At 46.2% G+C, this 14,112-nt stretch overlaps 1 protein-coding gene across 1 annotated transcript in view; it reads right to left on the bottom strand.

Annotated features, from left to right (window-relative positions):
* The window catches only part of MRM1 (mitochondrial rRNA methyltransferase 1), a 61,934-nt gene that overhangs the window by 14,800 nt on the left and 33,022 nt on the right, over positions 1 to 14,112 (bottom strand). The window lies entirely within an intron of this gene.

The following is a 14,112-nucleotide window of genomic DNA, read 5'->3' on the forward strand; positions in this document are numbered from 1 at the left end:
CTGTCAGGGATGGTGTAGACGGAGCTTGGTCCTGCCTTGAGGGCAGGGGGATGGACTCGATGACCTCTTGAGGTCCCTTCCAGTCCTATTATTCTATGTTCTTCTGTACCATTCCAAGAGGAAAGAGCTGCTAAGGGGAAACAGGGTGAATTCATTTCCCTGCAATCCCAGCAATACTACTCAGCAACCCCATCCTGAGGAGTGACGGAGGTGGCAGTTCCTCTCCTCCCCAGCTATACTCAGCTCAACGTCCCCAAGAAAAATGGGTCCTGGGCAGTGTTCCCTGTAAGCTGTGTGCTTGGACAGCCACCCAGGAGAGAGTCAAATGCTGCCCAGCTGATTAGCAGCCAGAAGTATGTGTTTCTACTGGTGGGACACATGTGCATAAGCCTCAGCGCATGTAAAAATGTATTCCACACACGAGTGGAAAAATTAGTGGGATCATTGGTCCTGGGGGATAGCCAGTGATTTTGTTCACATAAAGCAGTAGTAAGACCCTTAATGTTCCCTCTATGTTAGAAACCAACCGCCAGATTTTGATCTTATTTCTGACTTTAATGGAGCTAGTTCAGTATTATGGAATCTGGCTGGCTATGTAGAGGTGCTGGTTTTTAAACAGGTTCCTCGAGTGAGGAAATAAATTGGGGAAAGAGACCGTACAGGTAATCGTGCTCCCACAGCAACATGACACGCTGGTCATTTCAGAACTAACCTTGAGCCTACACTGTGGGGAAAGAGTAGTAGGTGGTACGTATCTAATTATACCTGTGCCAAAAGCTTAGAGGGAAGTAGCTAAAGATAAAAGGGATGAGAAAAGGGGGGAATGTACATAATATTTCTCATGTGACATTAAAAATGAACCCCTCCACAGCAGAAAAATCATTTGAATGCAAATACATACCCCTCTAATGCTTCATCTATGATCTTTGGAGGTCTTCATAACCAGAATGGGCAGACAGAGCCGGCTAATTCCCCACAGTCTCACATTATTGCCAGCTTAAATATCTACTCAGCAACTGAGGACAAGAGTTAAAATTTCCCTAATGGAGGGAAAGTAAGACGATTAGTGTTCATGAGTATTTGAACACCAAATCCTAGGAAGGGTTCCAGATAAGAAAACAGTGTTTTCATGGTTTGTACATGAATGTAAAACAACAGGAACAACATAATTCTTTGTTATACTTTATGCTCAGACATTTAGACTAGGCCTACTGAATATTCCCCATACTACAGGTTCCTCTATTACCCACTGCCAGTGTCTCTCAATATTCCCCATGCCACACACACTCATTTTAATGTTACTAACTGCACCACGTATGGCTTTCTGCCCTAAGCAACCCTCCTGAAGGCTTTCAATGTTGCACCACTGACCAAAATTCCTGGCTCCTCTGAATACCGTGTATTCTGACATTGACACTGTACACCTACAATGTGGATGTTTGAATACTACCAGCTCTTTTAAATAGCTACTCTTTCATGTACCCGTTCGTGCCAATCCTACTAGCCCTTCAGAATACTACCCACCATTCCCGTATTAAAAATCTTATTAAATACTCAGCATGCTCTCATATTAACACAAATTAACTGTACTGAATATTCTCCATGCTACATAATCTCCCACATTAATGTTACTAACCTATTAATACTTCACAGACTGCATACTTCTTAATACTATCGGTTACTGAATTTTCCCCACGTCTATCCGACTAGCCCCACGCTGCATGCTCGTATCAAGAGTACAAGCTCTAATGAACAGTCCTCCACCCTGCGCACATGAATATTACCAGCTCTCCTAAATATTGCCACTTTCAGGAGTAGCAAGTCACATATTATAGACCATTATACTTCAAGTCCGAAGTGACCTCAAGTTGTAAGCTGAAATATTTTGTTCCCTCTGCTGCTATGAATAAGAAGTTAATATATTTGGGGTTGGATCTGGTCATTTTAATCCTTAGAGACATCATTCTGTCTTTAACCCCTTCCCCCTTCCATGTACAGCCGGCAGACGTTTGTTCCCATAATAGGACCCTGATCGCCAATTCAACCTGTCAATACCCAACCCAATCACCATGAAGAGAGAGCACATTCTTGCTCCAAGCATCACTGCTCAGACTCCCATCCTAATCAATAGGCAGCAGCAGCTATTGATGACCCTGTTGAGAATTTCATTTCAGTTTGTCCTGGGAGATGGGCCAGCGTGTACAGCGCCACATTCGCTGACTGAAGCTAAGAAAAGCAAAATCATATTTAATATGAACCAGCCTTTAAAAAAATCAGAGTCTGGGAGGGAGCAGCATAAAGTCTGGTAATAAACCTTCAAATATTAACTAGGTTGCCGCCAAAAAGAAATGACAAACAAGGGTTCTGGAGTTTGCTTTGAAAAGCAAGGGCTTCCCTTCACACATCTCTATCACCCTCCGTTGTGTTTCATCCATTGTATCTGACACTGCTAACGAATTACAAGCTACTGGTAATAAAATACACCAGAAAAAAATAGATTAAACTTCACAGAGGCTCTGTGATACTTGTGGAATCCTGATGCTGCACTGTCCAGTGGTGAAAGTAACTTAACGTTCCTTACAGGTACTGTCTTATTGCAACTGCCAGTACTTTGAATAGCTCCCCACAGGCTTTTGCCGCAGCTCAGCCAGTTTTTGCCGGAGCTGTGCACCGGGACACACCCTTTTATTTTCACCGCTGGCACTGTTCCTGACAAAGAGGTCTTCACCTTGCATTTCCTCTTTGTCTAGAGGTTTGGGTAGCTTTATTCTAAGAAATTATCTGCACAAAAAGTTCTCTGCAAATTAGGTTTTGGTTTGTCTTGGCAAGCTTATAGGTTACAATAATTGTTAAATGATGCTTTTGATAGTGTTCCTCTGGTGAGGTGCTCAACACATTTTTACTAAGACTATGCATTAAACCACACCGCATCTCCATGAGATCCGCAAGTATTGCTCCCTCATTTTTACAGCTGGAGAAATTGAGGGACAAAAATTAAATGACTTCCCTCAGACCTTGCAGCCAAGCTGGGAACAGCACCCTGATCTCCTGACTTCTGGGACTTCATGGATTTTGGATGTGGCCCTGAGAGAGACGAACACTAAATCCTAGGAAGGGTTGTTTGACATGCTAGCAAAAGACTGACTCAACTGTGAAGTTCACCCCTGTGCAGGGGCCCTGCACAAGTCCTATGTACCACTGACGTCTCCACAATAACCATTGTGCTAGCCCTCTGAAAATCTCCCCCGGAGCAGTCCCTTGAAAATATTAGCAGAGTGATTAGCTGTACATCTCCCCCGCTAAAATGGCCTGATTTTGTTTCAAATGGCTTAGAAAGAGAGGACTTAGATGAATCATGACCCTAGTATCAGGCCCATGATAAAAATTTCCTTCTCACATTAGATTTCATATAATCAATATGAATTTCTAAGAAAGTTCTGGGTTTTTTTAAAACTAAGCTCCTGCCCTAAACTGCAGTTTTCATAAATGATTGGCTAATGGAGCTGGGGAATGGGGTGGTTACGACTAATAAAACTAAATCTTTAGCTCCACATGTGTTTTATGAAAGGCTCTTACCGTTTATTTTAATATTACTGTAAACTAATGTTATTCTTTTCAAGACTTTGGAGACATTTGAAATACAGGCAAAGGACAGGGGTGATGTATTTAGGAGAAGAGATGCAGGATTCTGTATTTACTTTAAAGCAATTATTGAAGAGTGTACTTCAATTTAAAAAAAAAAAAGAAAAAGAGACTGCTCCTTTTTCAGGCCTAAAAACATGATTCAGCAATGGCTGTTTCCCACCCACAGAGAGCCTGGAAATGCAGGTAGCCTATATGAAAGCAAAGGTTATGCCCCCTTTCTTTTCCACTGGAAGCGTGCAGTAGCCACCTCTTTACTGACGCACCGAGAACTCAACCAATGACCAGAGTTAAAAGCATGAGCTTCTACACAACTTCCGCTCAAGAGACAGGTTCTGTAACTTGCAGCCTGGACCAGACTAGCATCCTCTGTGGACCAAACACAAAGAAGGACACGCAATGCATCTGTGGGTCACAGCTTAGAGTAATCAGGCAAACTCACCGCTATCTGTCGTGAGTAAGGATTTCAGAACATGGACCGTATTAGCTGAAGAGCATTGTAAGGGCACCAAAGAGGAAATAAATGCATCCTGTCTATCTAGCTTTGCATCCATCTATCAAGGTTCTTATATTGGTACCCCTCACCATAGCATTCAAGTGCTTATGAGATTCTAATTCACCTCTAGCAATGTACTATGGAATTTGTATTTTTTTTAAACTATGGTATCAACTGGGATGTTTGAACAATAGTGAATACATGTACCTTCGCCAATACAGGGTACATGCTTTTATAACTTAGTAGGCTTGTGGCTTAGTATTACTGATTTATATCATCAGGATTCGGAAATAAATGCATTGCCCCCACATTCCACTGTGATATAGCCTAAATACCTACAATATTTCTGGTAGTAAACAATCTCCAAGACTCATTTCTTAGAGCAGCAGCAGATGGTCAAGAGCATTTCCTGAAATTGAATATTATAATGAATTTAGGATAGAAAAAATTTACATAATAATCTTTTTTAGATTCTGATAGTGAAGAAACCTACACAGAAACTGCTTCTTTTCAGCTATTGGAATTAAAATATAAATCTTCAAGTACTTTAATTATAAACAAACTGCTCCCTATTTTGGATCCGTAAAAAGAAACTGAAAAATTAACTACCCAGTGAAGCTAAAGGCCACATGTCATACTTAATTCATCGACGAGTTTAACTCTTCTGACCCTTACTCTAGGCTCACCAACTAGAGGGGGACCAGAATGAAACAACAAGGCACTATGTTTGTCAGAACTCAGATATAATTTTGCCAGTCGTAGTTGTAGGCTGAGAACGTAACTAAGCCTAGCAAACCACCGGGATAGCTATACAAAGTGTGACCCTGCAAGCCTTGTTCGTATTATTCATCCCACTGGTTTTCAGAGTTGGCAGCATTACTCACAGGCGAAAGGGGCATTGGATCGGGATCAATTTTGAAGTTGGATGTTGGCCATGAATTTCCATGATGGGTCAAACTGGGTACTATGAAATAGCCCATAAAGAAGGCGATAAAACCTTAACAGAGTGATGGAGAGGAGGCAGGAGAACGCGGTCACTGACTTTGGCCCAGGTGCAGACAGGGTGATGGCATCTTTGCCCTTCATGATCTTTAGGAACCCAGAGCGGCTCGCTTCAGTCATGTGCGATGTGGAGGCGGATAACCCCCGCAGAGGCGTGTTGTCTTAATTAGAATGTGAAAAGGGCAGAGATCACTGGCTGAAAGGCTCTGCATTAATGCAAAGGAAGCTAATTACAGTATTGCAAAATACGGGTACCGCAGAGGCACTGAGACCATTGAGACGGAGAGAGAACTGTGCCCTACAGCCTTGGCTAAGCTCATGCGGTAGAGCAGAGGTGGAGAACTGAAGGTCCAGGCTCCAGATCCAGTCCCCAGCTTGCCTGCATCTGGCTCCCAAGGCTCAGAGCTTCCCAGACAGCTTCCAACCTCAAAGCCTCCCCACCCCACCCCAAGACTCCTCCTGTGGGGCTGGAGCACCAATGCTGACTCCCTGCTGTGAGGAGGAGGGAGCTCTGAGCCTTGTAGGCCGAAGTCAGGCAAGCCAGATCTGGATCTGACCCACCGGCTCTGCTTGGCGTAAGGGGTAGCAGCTCTGGCGATGCTGCTTCCCTTTTCCCCAATTGGCACAACAAAGTGCTGCCTGGAGGCTTTCCCCCCCGCTGTCCTGATTGGTCATAATCATGGCCAATAGGAGCAGCAGGGGGCGGTTCCTGGGAGCAGCAGGAGACACAGAGCCATGTGTGTCCCCAGGGAGTTGCATCAGGTAAGCACCTCCCTTTGGCCAGATCCTGCACCCTCATGCAACTCCTGCACTGTCCCACCCACCCAGACCCCACACCTCAAGCCTGCTTCCTGGCAGCCTCCTCCTACACATTGAACCCCTCATTTTGGCCCCACCATGGAACTATAGGGAGCCCACAAAATCTACTCGCCCAGACCCCCTGAATCTCTGGTGTGCGAGGGGAATGTGGGGGGAGCGTCTTTCTGCTTCTCAGTCAGGGGCTTCTCACTTTTGTGCAGCCTCGACTGATTTTTCAGTGGGTCAGTGGCCCCTGACTCAAAAGAGGTTCCCCATCACTGTGGTAGAGGCTCATAGCTTTAGCCCCTCAGGTCCCAGGTTTAGACCTGCCTGCTGATAACCCGAGTCCGTCGGTGTTACATATGGAAGACATGAGCCCTGCTCAAAGGATTAAAATTCCACACCATAACTATACAGCAACAGGATGCGTAAACCCCCAAGAGGGTGGGAACACACAGCATGGATTTGCTCCAAGGCGGGTGGCTTTTCACCATACAAATACAAGGAAAAACAGGCTCGTGTGTCAAGAATATTCTTTTTTTTCCCTTAATTGTGCCAGTCTCATCCATAGAAAGGGTAGTGCTGAGCCCTGATGTAAGTTGGGGGGGCGGGGAGTCCTGAACAGCCTCTGGGTGTTAAAAACAAAAAGCCCAGAATGGGTAACAGACAAGGAGGAAAGTAAAAAGGAATCCAGATTTGAACTCTAAGGCTACGTCTACACTGGCGACAGAATGTGACTCGCAATGTACTGTGCTGTAACTCTCCCGTGTGGGCGCTCTGGGCAGCCACCAAGTGGTTCCTAGTTTGCATCACAGCAGCCCTCTTCCAGCAGGATTCGATTAATGTGAACTAGAAACTTCTTTGTTCATGTCCACAAGGAGGAATTACAGGGCAGCACGTTAGCACTCATTGCTATTCACTTTCCCTTCATCTGAACTACATGACCTAAGGCATTAGGCATCATCCTTAGACTGCAAGCCGTATGGGGCAGGGACCATTTTTCAGTGTTTGCACATGCCTTGCACAATGAGGTCCTGAAACCAGCATTCCCTGTAAGCTGTGCACTTGTGCCACCGCTCAGGAGAGATTCCAATGCCCCCCAGCTGATTAACAGAGCACCCACTGCTAGGTTTTGTGTTTCTCCTGGTGGTGCACATTCGCCCATGCTTCGGTGCACATACAATTATATTCCGCACATGCGTAGAAAAAATCTGCATATGGATGGAAAAGATTAGGGGGAACATTGGTCCTGATTCCTGACTGGGGCTTCTGGACCCTACCACAATACAAGAAATGCCTGCTAACAACATGGATACAACTTATTATCACTGGGAATCACCAAACACTAGCATTAACTGATTTTAAGAACATGTAAGCAACCTTTCGAGAACTAACTTTTTACAGAAAGGATAAAAAGAGAATTGAATCCATTCAATGTCTGTACTAACACTATACTAATATTTAGTGTTTACATAAACTTTGCATATTAAAACACTGTTCAGACACTGTATAATTAATAAACTCTACAACATCACCATGAGGTCGGTGCGTAAGCAACATTATCCCCATTTCACACACAGGGAGAGAAACAGAAAGGGAAAGTGACTTACCCAAGGTCACATGGTGAGTCAGTGGCAAAGCCAGGCTCAGCAGCAAGGATTTACTTCTTGTGTCCACAACAGTGCTATAAAAAGCATCAGGTGAAAGTGGTGTATACAATGCAGTCTAGACTGAAAGCTATAAAAGGGGAACATCTGACAGTCTAGCCTAGCTGGTCCGCTGGCTGTTTAAAGGGTCAGTTTCTTACAATTGTAAAGATTTCCAAAATGACTTTGAAAGGTTTCATTCAGGGGAAGTCCTGTGGGCACCTCAGAGACAAACAAAAATATATAGAAACATGAGCTTTCATGGATAAAACCTACTTCTTCAGATGAATTGGACTGGAAATAACAGAAACCAAGATATGTATAACAGCAGAAGAAGCACCTGTCAATTGTAGGATCTACGTTAATGAGGCTAATTAAGTAGGCTGGATGTGTCCCATTCATCTCTTTTGATTTGGAAATGCAGGTGTTAAAAGCAGGAGTAACTGGCTTTGTAATGCTTCAACCAGTTAATGTCTTTATTCAAGCCCAGGGTAACACTGTCAAATTTGTAGATGAATTCCAGTTCTGCAATCTCTCTCTTTTATATATATGTATCTCAGCTTCTGTTATTTCCAATCCCAGTCATCTGATGAAGTGGGTTTTACCCACGAAACCTCATGATTCTATTTATTTTTCTTAGTATCTAAGGTGCCACAGGACTACTCACTGATTTTACAGTTACAGACTAACACAAATACCCCTTTGAGACTCATTCAGGAGTGTGTATCTCCTGAATATGCTGGGAATGAAGCACAGCAAAGAAATTCCTTGAGTAGCCCATGTTTCATCATGACTCACAACAGCACTAGGTAATTTCATTTCCATAAATATCACCCCTGGTTGGCAAATGATTCTGAAGTGTTGCTGCTCCACCAGAATGGCATGTGGATTGTAAGTAGGTTGCATGTGTATAGGGGATATGCTGTTGGAGGAGATGGCATGCCTGAGCAGTGGCCCTGACACAGTCTTGCTCACCATCCGTAAGGACCAGGTGCTACAAACTGCATAGGTTTTTAGAGAGAGTAGAAAGGCCGGCTTGTGAAAGAGGATAGCTGTAGCATATGTCAATCTGCCCTCTTAGAGCCATTGCGCCTTCTTAAAGCCAGGGCTGGATGAAGGGGGGAGCTAGCTGGGCAGCTGCCCGGGGCGCCAACCTATAGGGGGCACCTAATGGAAGTGGTAAGGGGTGCCACGTGCCTGGGGGCGGGGCCGCGCATACGCCGTGCGCCCAGGGGCGCGGCATCCTTACCATGTCAATCAGGTGCCGCGCACCCTGGCGGGGCTGCGCATGTGTCGTGTGCCTGCTGCCCAGGGCGCAAGTATGGCTCGGTCAGGCACTCCTTAAAGCAAAAGTCTGTTGGTGCTTGTTGAGGGGCGCGGCGCCAATGCCCCCCCGGGGGCACGCAGGCCCCGCCCCGCTTCGCCTTAAGCCCCAAGATCCCCGTCTATCATGCTCCCTATCACCACCCCCCCCCCCCGCCCCGAGTCCAGCAGGGTTGGTCAGTCCTAGCTGGCCCACTCCTGGTGGCGTTCAGGTTCGCAAGGAGAGGTAGGGGGCCTCGGGCCCGCCCTCACTCCGAGCCCCGACCCAGGGCCCTGAGGACTGGGGCTCTGGGCCCCAGTTCTGGTTGGTGGGGGAAGGAAGCTCCACCCCCGCAACACACCAACCCCCTGGGTTCCAATACCCTGCCCTGGGTCACTTCCTACCTCCCCCACTGAGTCGCCGTGACAGCCTTGTCCGCGGGTCTCCGCAGGAACAGCCCAGGATCCTCCAGCCTGCCTCCCGGCGGTGTTCTCCTCCCCCCTCTTGCTGGCAGCAGCGCCTCATTCAAGCGTCTTGCTGCCGCCACGGCTAGTGCATCGGGGGCAGAAATGCCCCCCCTTCTCGCTGGCGCCGCCCCCACTGAGGGGCACCTGCACCACCCTGGGCCGCGGCGGTTCACCAGCTCCACGGCCTCCCTGTCCTACTGGGGCCAGGGCTGCCCAGCCAGCCCGCACCCCGGGCTCTGCCCCCGCCCTCGGCAGAGCAAGCCGCGCAGGGCCGAAACCGGCACGGGGCTGCCGCTTCTCCCCATCACACCGGGGACGGCACCGGGTTCGTGCAGGGCACGGGCGGTGCCCCATCACACACACCCTCCCTTAGCTCTGTCGTCTCCCCCTTGTCTGAGTCTTTATGCACCCGGGAAAAAAAGTCTGCGTTCCCGTGCGCCTTACCCGGCCGGTGCATGATCTCAAACTGATAAGGTTGCATAGTGAGGTACCACCGCATCACCCTGGCGTTGTTGTCCTTCATTGAGTTGATCCATCAACAGCAAACGCAGTTAATTCAGCAACTAATGTCGCAAGCCCAGGAGCAGCAGAGGCAACTGATCCGGGACCTGTGCTACTGATGTCCCTAAACAATACTGTTATCACAGGCAAAGTCTTCTAGTTCTGACCAAGTCATTACTTAATTTTTTAGGCTACAAAATGAAAAATTGTGAGACTCATCTAAATTTCAGCTTCATTGGATCAACCAGCGCTGCACTCAGCTACACAAACTGTCTCCTTTTTATCTCCTTCCCATTGCTCTGTCTATACCCATCATGTCATGATTGTAACTGCTCTAGGGCATCTAGAACCCTGGAATCCTATTCCACAATTAGGGGTCCTAGGTACTAGAGTAATACAAATAAATAATAATAATAATAATAGAAATGCTCAGAGACAAGGCTGTAGTTTTTATAGTTACAGCTCATATCCCTTTTATATTCATGGGTATCCGCAGATGTGGATGTGGATGTGGATATTCGTGGCTCATTTTTGCGGATACACATGAGTGTAGTTACAAATTTTGTATCTAGAACCCTGCAAATGTGAGGATATCCGCTTTATTTCATAGGCATCCACATTTGCGGTGTGACAAAGCTCCTATGAAAACCCGGTGGGCCCTGTGCTTCCTGGTGGGTGTGCTTGCCTCAGTGGCTCACAGCAGCCCACTGATTTAGGCACCTCGCCCAGGGCTTTAGTTTGCTGTTTGTTGAGCTCTTTTCATCATTGCCCGGTGAATGGTAAAATAGGCTGTGGCTAGATGACATCTCTCTTTCGAAAGAGGGATGTAAATTAGACACATCGAAATTGCCAATGAAGCCAGGATTTGAATTTCCCACACTTCATTTGCATAATCGCACCACGGCGTTCTTTCGAAAAATGTTATTTCAAAAGTGAAACGGCAATCTAGACGCAGTTTTTTGAATGATCCTGTAAATCTTATATTTTGAGGAGCACAAGATTGTTCGAAAAAGGCTTTTCTTTTCGAAAGAACCGCATCTAGACCACGGTTTCACTTTCGAAATAGCGTCTTTCGAAAGAACGCTGTGAGGCGATTATGCAAATGAAGCACGGGAAATTAAAATCCGGCTTCATTTGCAATTTCAATATGTCTAATTTACATCCCTCCTTCGAAAGAGGGATGTAGTTTGGATGTACCCATAATAGAGAATAAACACCACGGTCCTTTTCCCTGAGTGGAAATGGGGAAGTAGGTGTTTGGGAGAACCGGGGCCCACCCTGTACTCTGGGTTCCAGCCTAAGGCCCTGTGATAGTAGTTGCCTGTGGGAGTCCCCGACACCTGCTATAAGGCAGTTCCAAGCCCCCCGGGACACTTCCCTAGCACCTCCCTTCTCTCTGCTTCGTCCTCCTAGTGTTCAGTTGTTCTTTCCTTTCCTCCGTCCTCTCCTAACTTCAGGCTGTTTCTTTCATAGCCAGTCTGAACTGATTCTCTTAATTACCCCCAGGTGTCAATTAGCCCCGGGTGTCCCACTGCCCTGATTGCTTCTGCTGGTTCTAAACCAGCACCTCCCTGTTACTCTGGGAACAGAGATCTCCTCAGTCCAAGGCTTATATATCTCCCCTCCACTTCTTTTTTACAGCCCTCTGCTCTGACCCTGTCACAGCGGATATGGATGTGGATATCCACAGCTCATTTTTGTGGATACAGATGAAGATATAAATTTTACATCTAGAGCCCTGCAAATTTGTGGATATCCACTAAATATCGAAGGTTATCCACATCTGCAGATATGGATGCAAATATCCGCAGCTCGTTTCAGCAGATACAGATGTAGATACAAATGTTGTATCCGGGCAGGGCTCTATTTATGGTCCTTTATAAATCATGGCATTATTTTGCTGGTTTTATCAGATCAACTTTTAAATGTGCTGAGGCTGAAGGAACTGTTACAAGTCAAGATAACATTTCTAGGTACACATCAGTTAACTGGGTCTATTCATTTGAACAGCGTGGGAGAGGATTGAAAGATATGCAGACTAATTTTCAAAGGTGCAGATTGGCCCCAATGTCCCACTGAAATCCATCCAGAGCAGCAGGTGGCTCGGAACCGTGGCATATCAGGCCAGGTTTCCCTCATTCAAGCCAATACCAGTTACTGTCTGTATTACTCAACCACAGAAATGTGATCACAAATGGTGGACTGGCTAAAAAAAACCACCCTCGTTAAAGGCTAATTCAAAGCACAAGGGAAGTTTCTAAATTTGAAATGTATTTGCGCTGTTCAGCTTGTTTTTCTCCATCTTCCAATGAGCCTACCACTATCGTTGCCAATGGAAGATTCCAGCCACAGAAGGTGGAATACGCCAGCTGATCTATCATAATCGGACAGGCTCTTTAGGGCAGCAACACACTATACTTAAGGAGAGTAACATTCTACAGGCTCAGACGTGGGGGAGCATTATCTACACCAGCATCATTTTTGGGTCAAGGGCCACTGACCCACAGAAAAATCAGTCAGGGGCCCACACACAAGTGAAAAGCTAAAAAGAAAAACCAAACTCACCCTGACGTGGCCCCTGACTGAGGAGAAAGACCCTCCCCATGTTCCCTTTGCATGCCAGAGCCTAAGGGGGCCCAGGCTAGTCGATTTTGTGGCTCCAGCCCTATGGTGGGACAGTGGCAGGGCTGAACCACCAGCACATGCTCCCCAATGCTGGGGGGAGCTCCAAGCCTTAGGGGCTGGATCCAGGCAAGCTGAGGACCACATCTGGCCCCCAGGCCTTAGGTTTCCCCACCTTGATCTACAAAGAAAAAGCCAATTGTGGGGGGATGGGATGTGACAATGCCAGGCTGTAGCCCTGGCAATGTGAAATTGCTGAGTTATCAATCCCTGAGAGTAATGCCGACAAACCTTTAATTATAACTATAGCCTAAAGCATCATAGTTGGAATCAAATGTTAAAGTCAAGCAAATCTTGAAGATGTTCAAACATCACCGTGAACGGCGGGGGAATAAGAACCTCAGCAGGAGCGAATACTGCGCAGCCCACTGCATTTTGAAATACAGCTCTTCCATGTGTTTTGTGAGGGTCGATTGGAGCCCGACTGACAGCCTTAGAGACGGATGGTCTCTGCATAGTCACAGAATATGCACATCATGGACAGTAGCATGAGCACTCCAAGGCACATAAGTATCCAAGAGGGAAAATGGACTAGGGGTGGGAGATTTTCAATGAGAGAGTCAATGGGAGCTTCACTCACACTGGTGCCTTGAGAAATTTCCCCTCTGATGGCGTCAGCTAGTGATATTAATGACTATTGTTTACCATGTGCATTGTAGAGGTGCCTAGAAACCCTAATCAAGGATCAGGCTCCCTCTTATGCCGTGCGTACACATAGCTAAAGACAGGCCACACACAAATAGCTTGCAATCTCCGTATCCGGGGACTAGCCCCTTTTAGCCTTTCCACGGAGCTGCTCCTCCTGCAAAGAGTTTATAAAAGCAAGGAGAGAGATTAAAAGGAATCCTGCTCCCTCTAACATTCACCATAATAATACAAGAGATGAAGGGAAAGGCATGAAATAAAGCAGCAACAAATGGAGAGTGGACAGTTCAGAGGAGAAATGCCCCTCGAAAATCAAAGGGAAAAAGCAAGACAAAAAAAGCCACAAAAACAGATAGAAGAGAGATTTTTTTAAATGGGCAACAAGGCCCTTTCTGTCTCCATGACAGAAAATCACCTGCTTTCCAGACCTTTATCCTCTGCGGGCCTGTAGGTCACTGGAGGGGTGGGTGAGATTGGTGAGCACGACAATCCAGACAACATCACGTCCTAGAAACTCTGCGACAGCACCCTGGGCAATTGCAGCCAAGCAGCCTTGGATTAGACAATTTAAACATCTATTATTAGAACTGGCAGTAAGACTCAAGGAGAACCAAAGGAGCCGAATCCAAAAGAATTCAGAGACACAGCCACTTTGAGTATCTCAGGTCCCTTAAAAACAAAAAGCAAGACGCAAAAGCAGCATTGAGCCTAAACAAAACAGCATGCAGTCTGAGCATGAGCAAGGATCCACATAACAATCGAAGATCAAAACACTGCATGAACTTTAAGAGAAAGTAAAAAAGCAACTTGTAATTACTGATGATTAAGTCATTGAGGAATCTGTTAAAAGGATGGGGGAAAGACCAGCAGGAATCAAATAGTAAATCTGGAATGGGATGCAGTCAGAATTATTGCAGTACTTAGTATACA

The sequence above is a fragment of the Pelodiscus sinensis genome, chromosome 21 (assembly GCF_052426305.1).
Source record: "Pelodiscus sinensis isolate ZL-2025 chromosome 21, ASM5242630v1, whole genome shotgun sequence".
NCBI classification, from domain to species: domain Eukaryota; kingdom Metazoa; phylum Chordata; order Testudines; family Trionychidae; genus Pelodiscus; species Pelodiscus sinensis.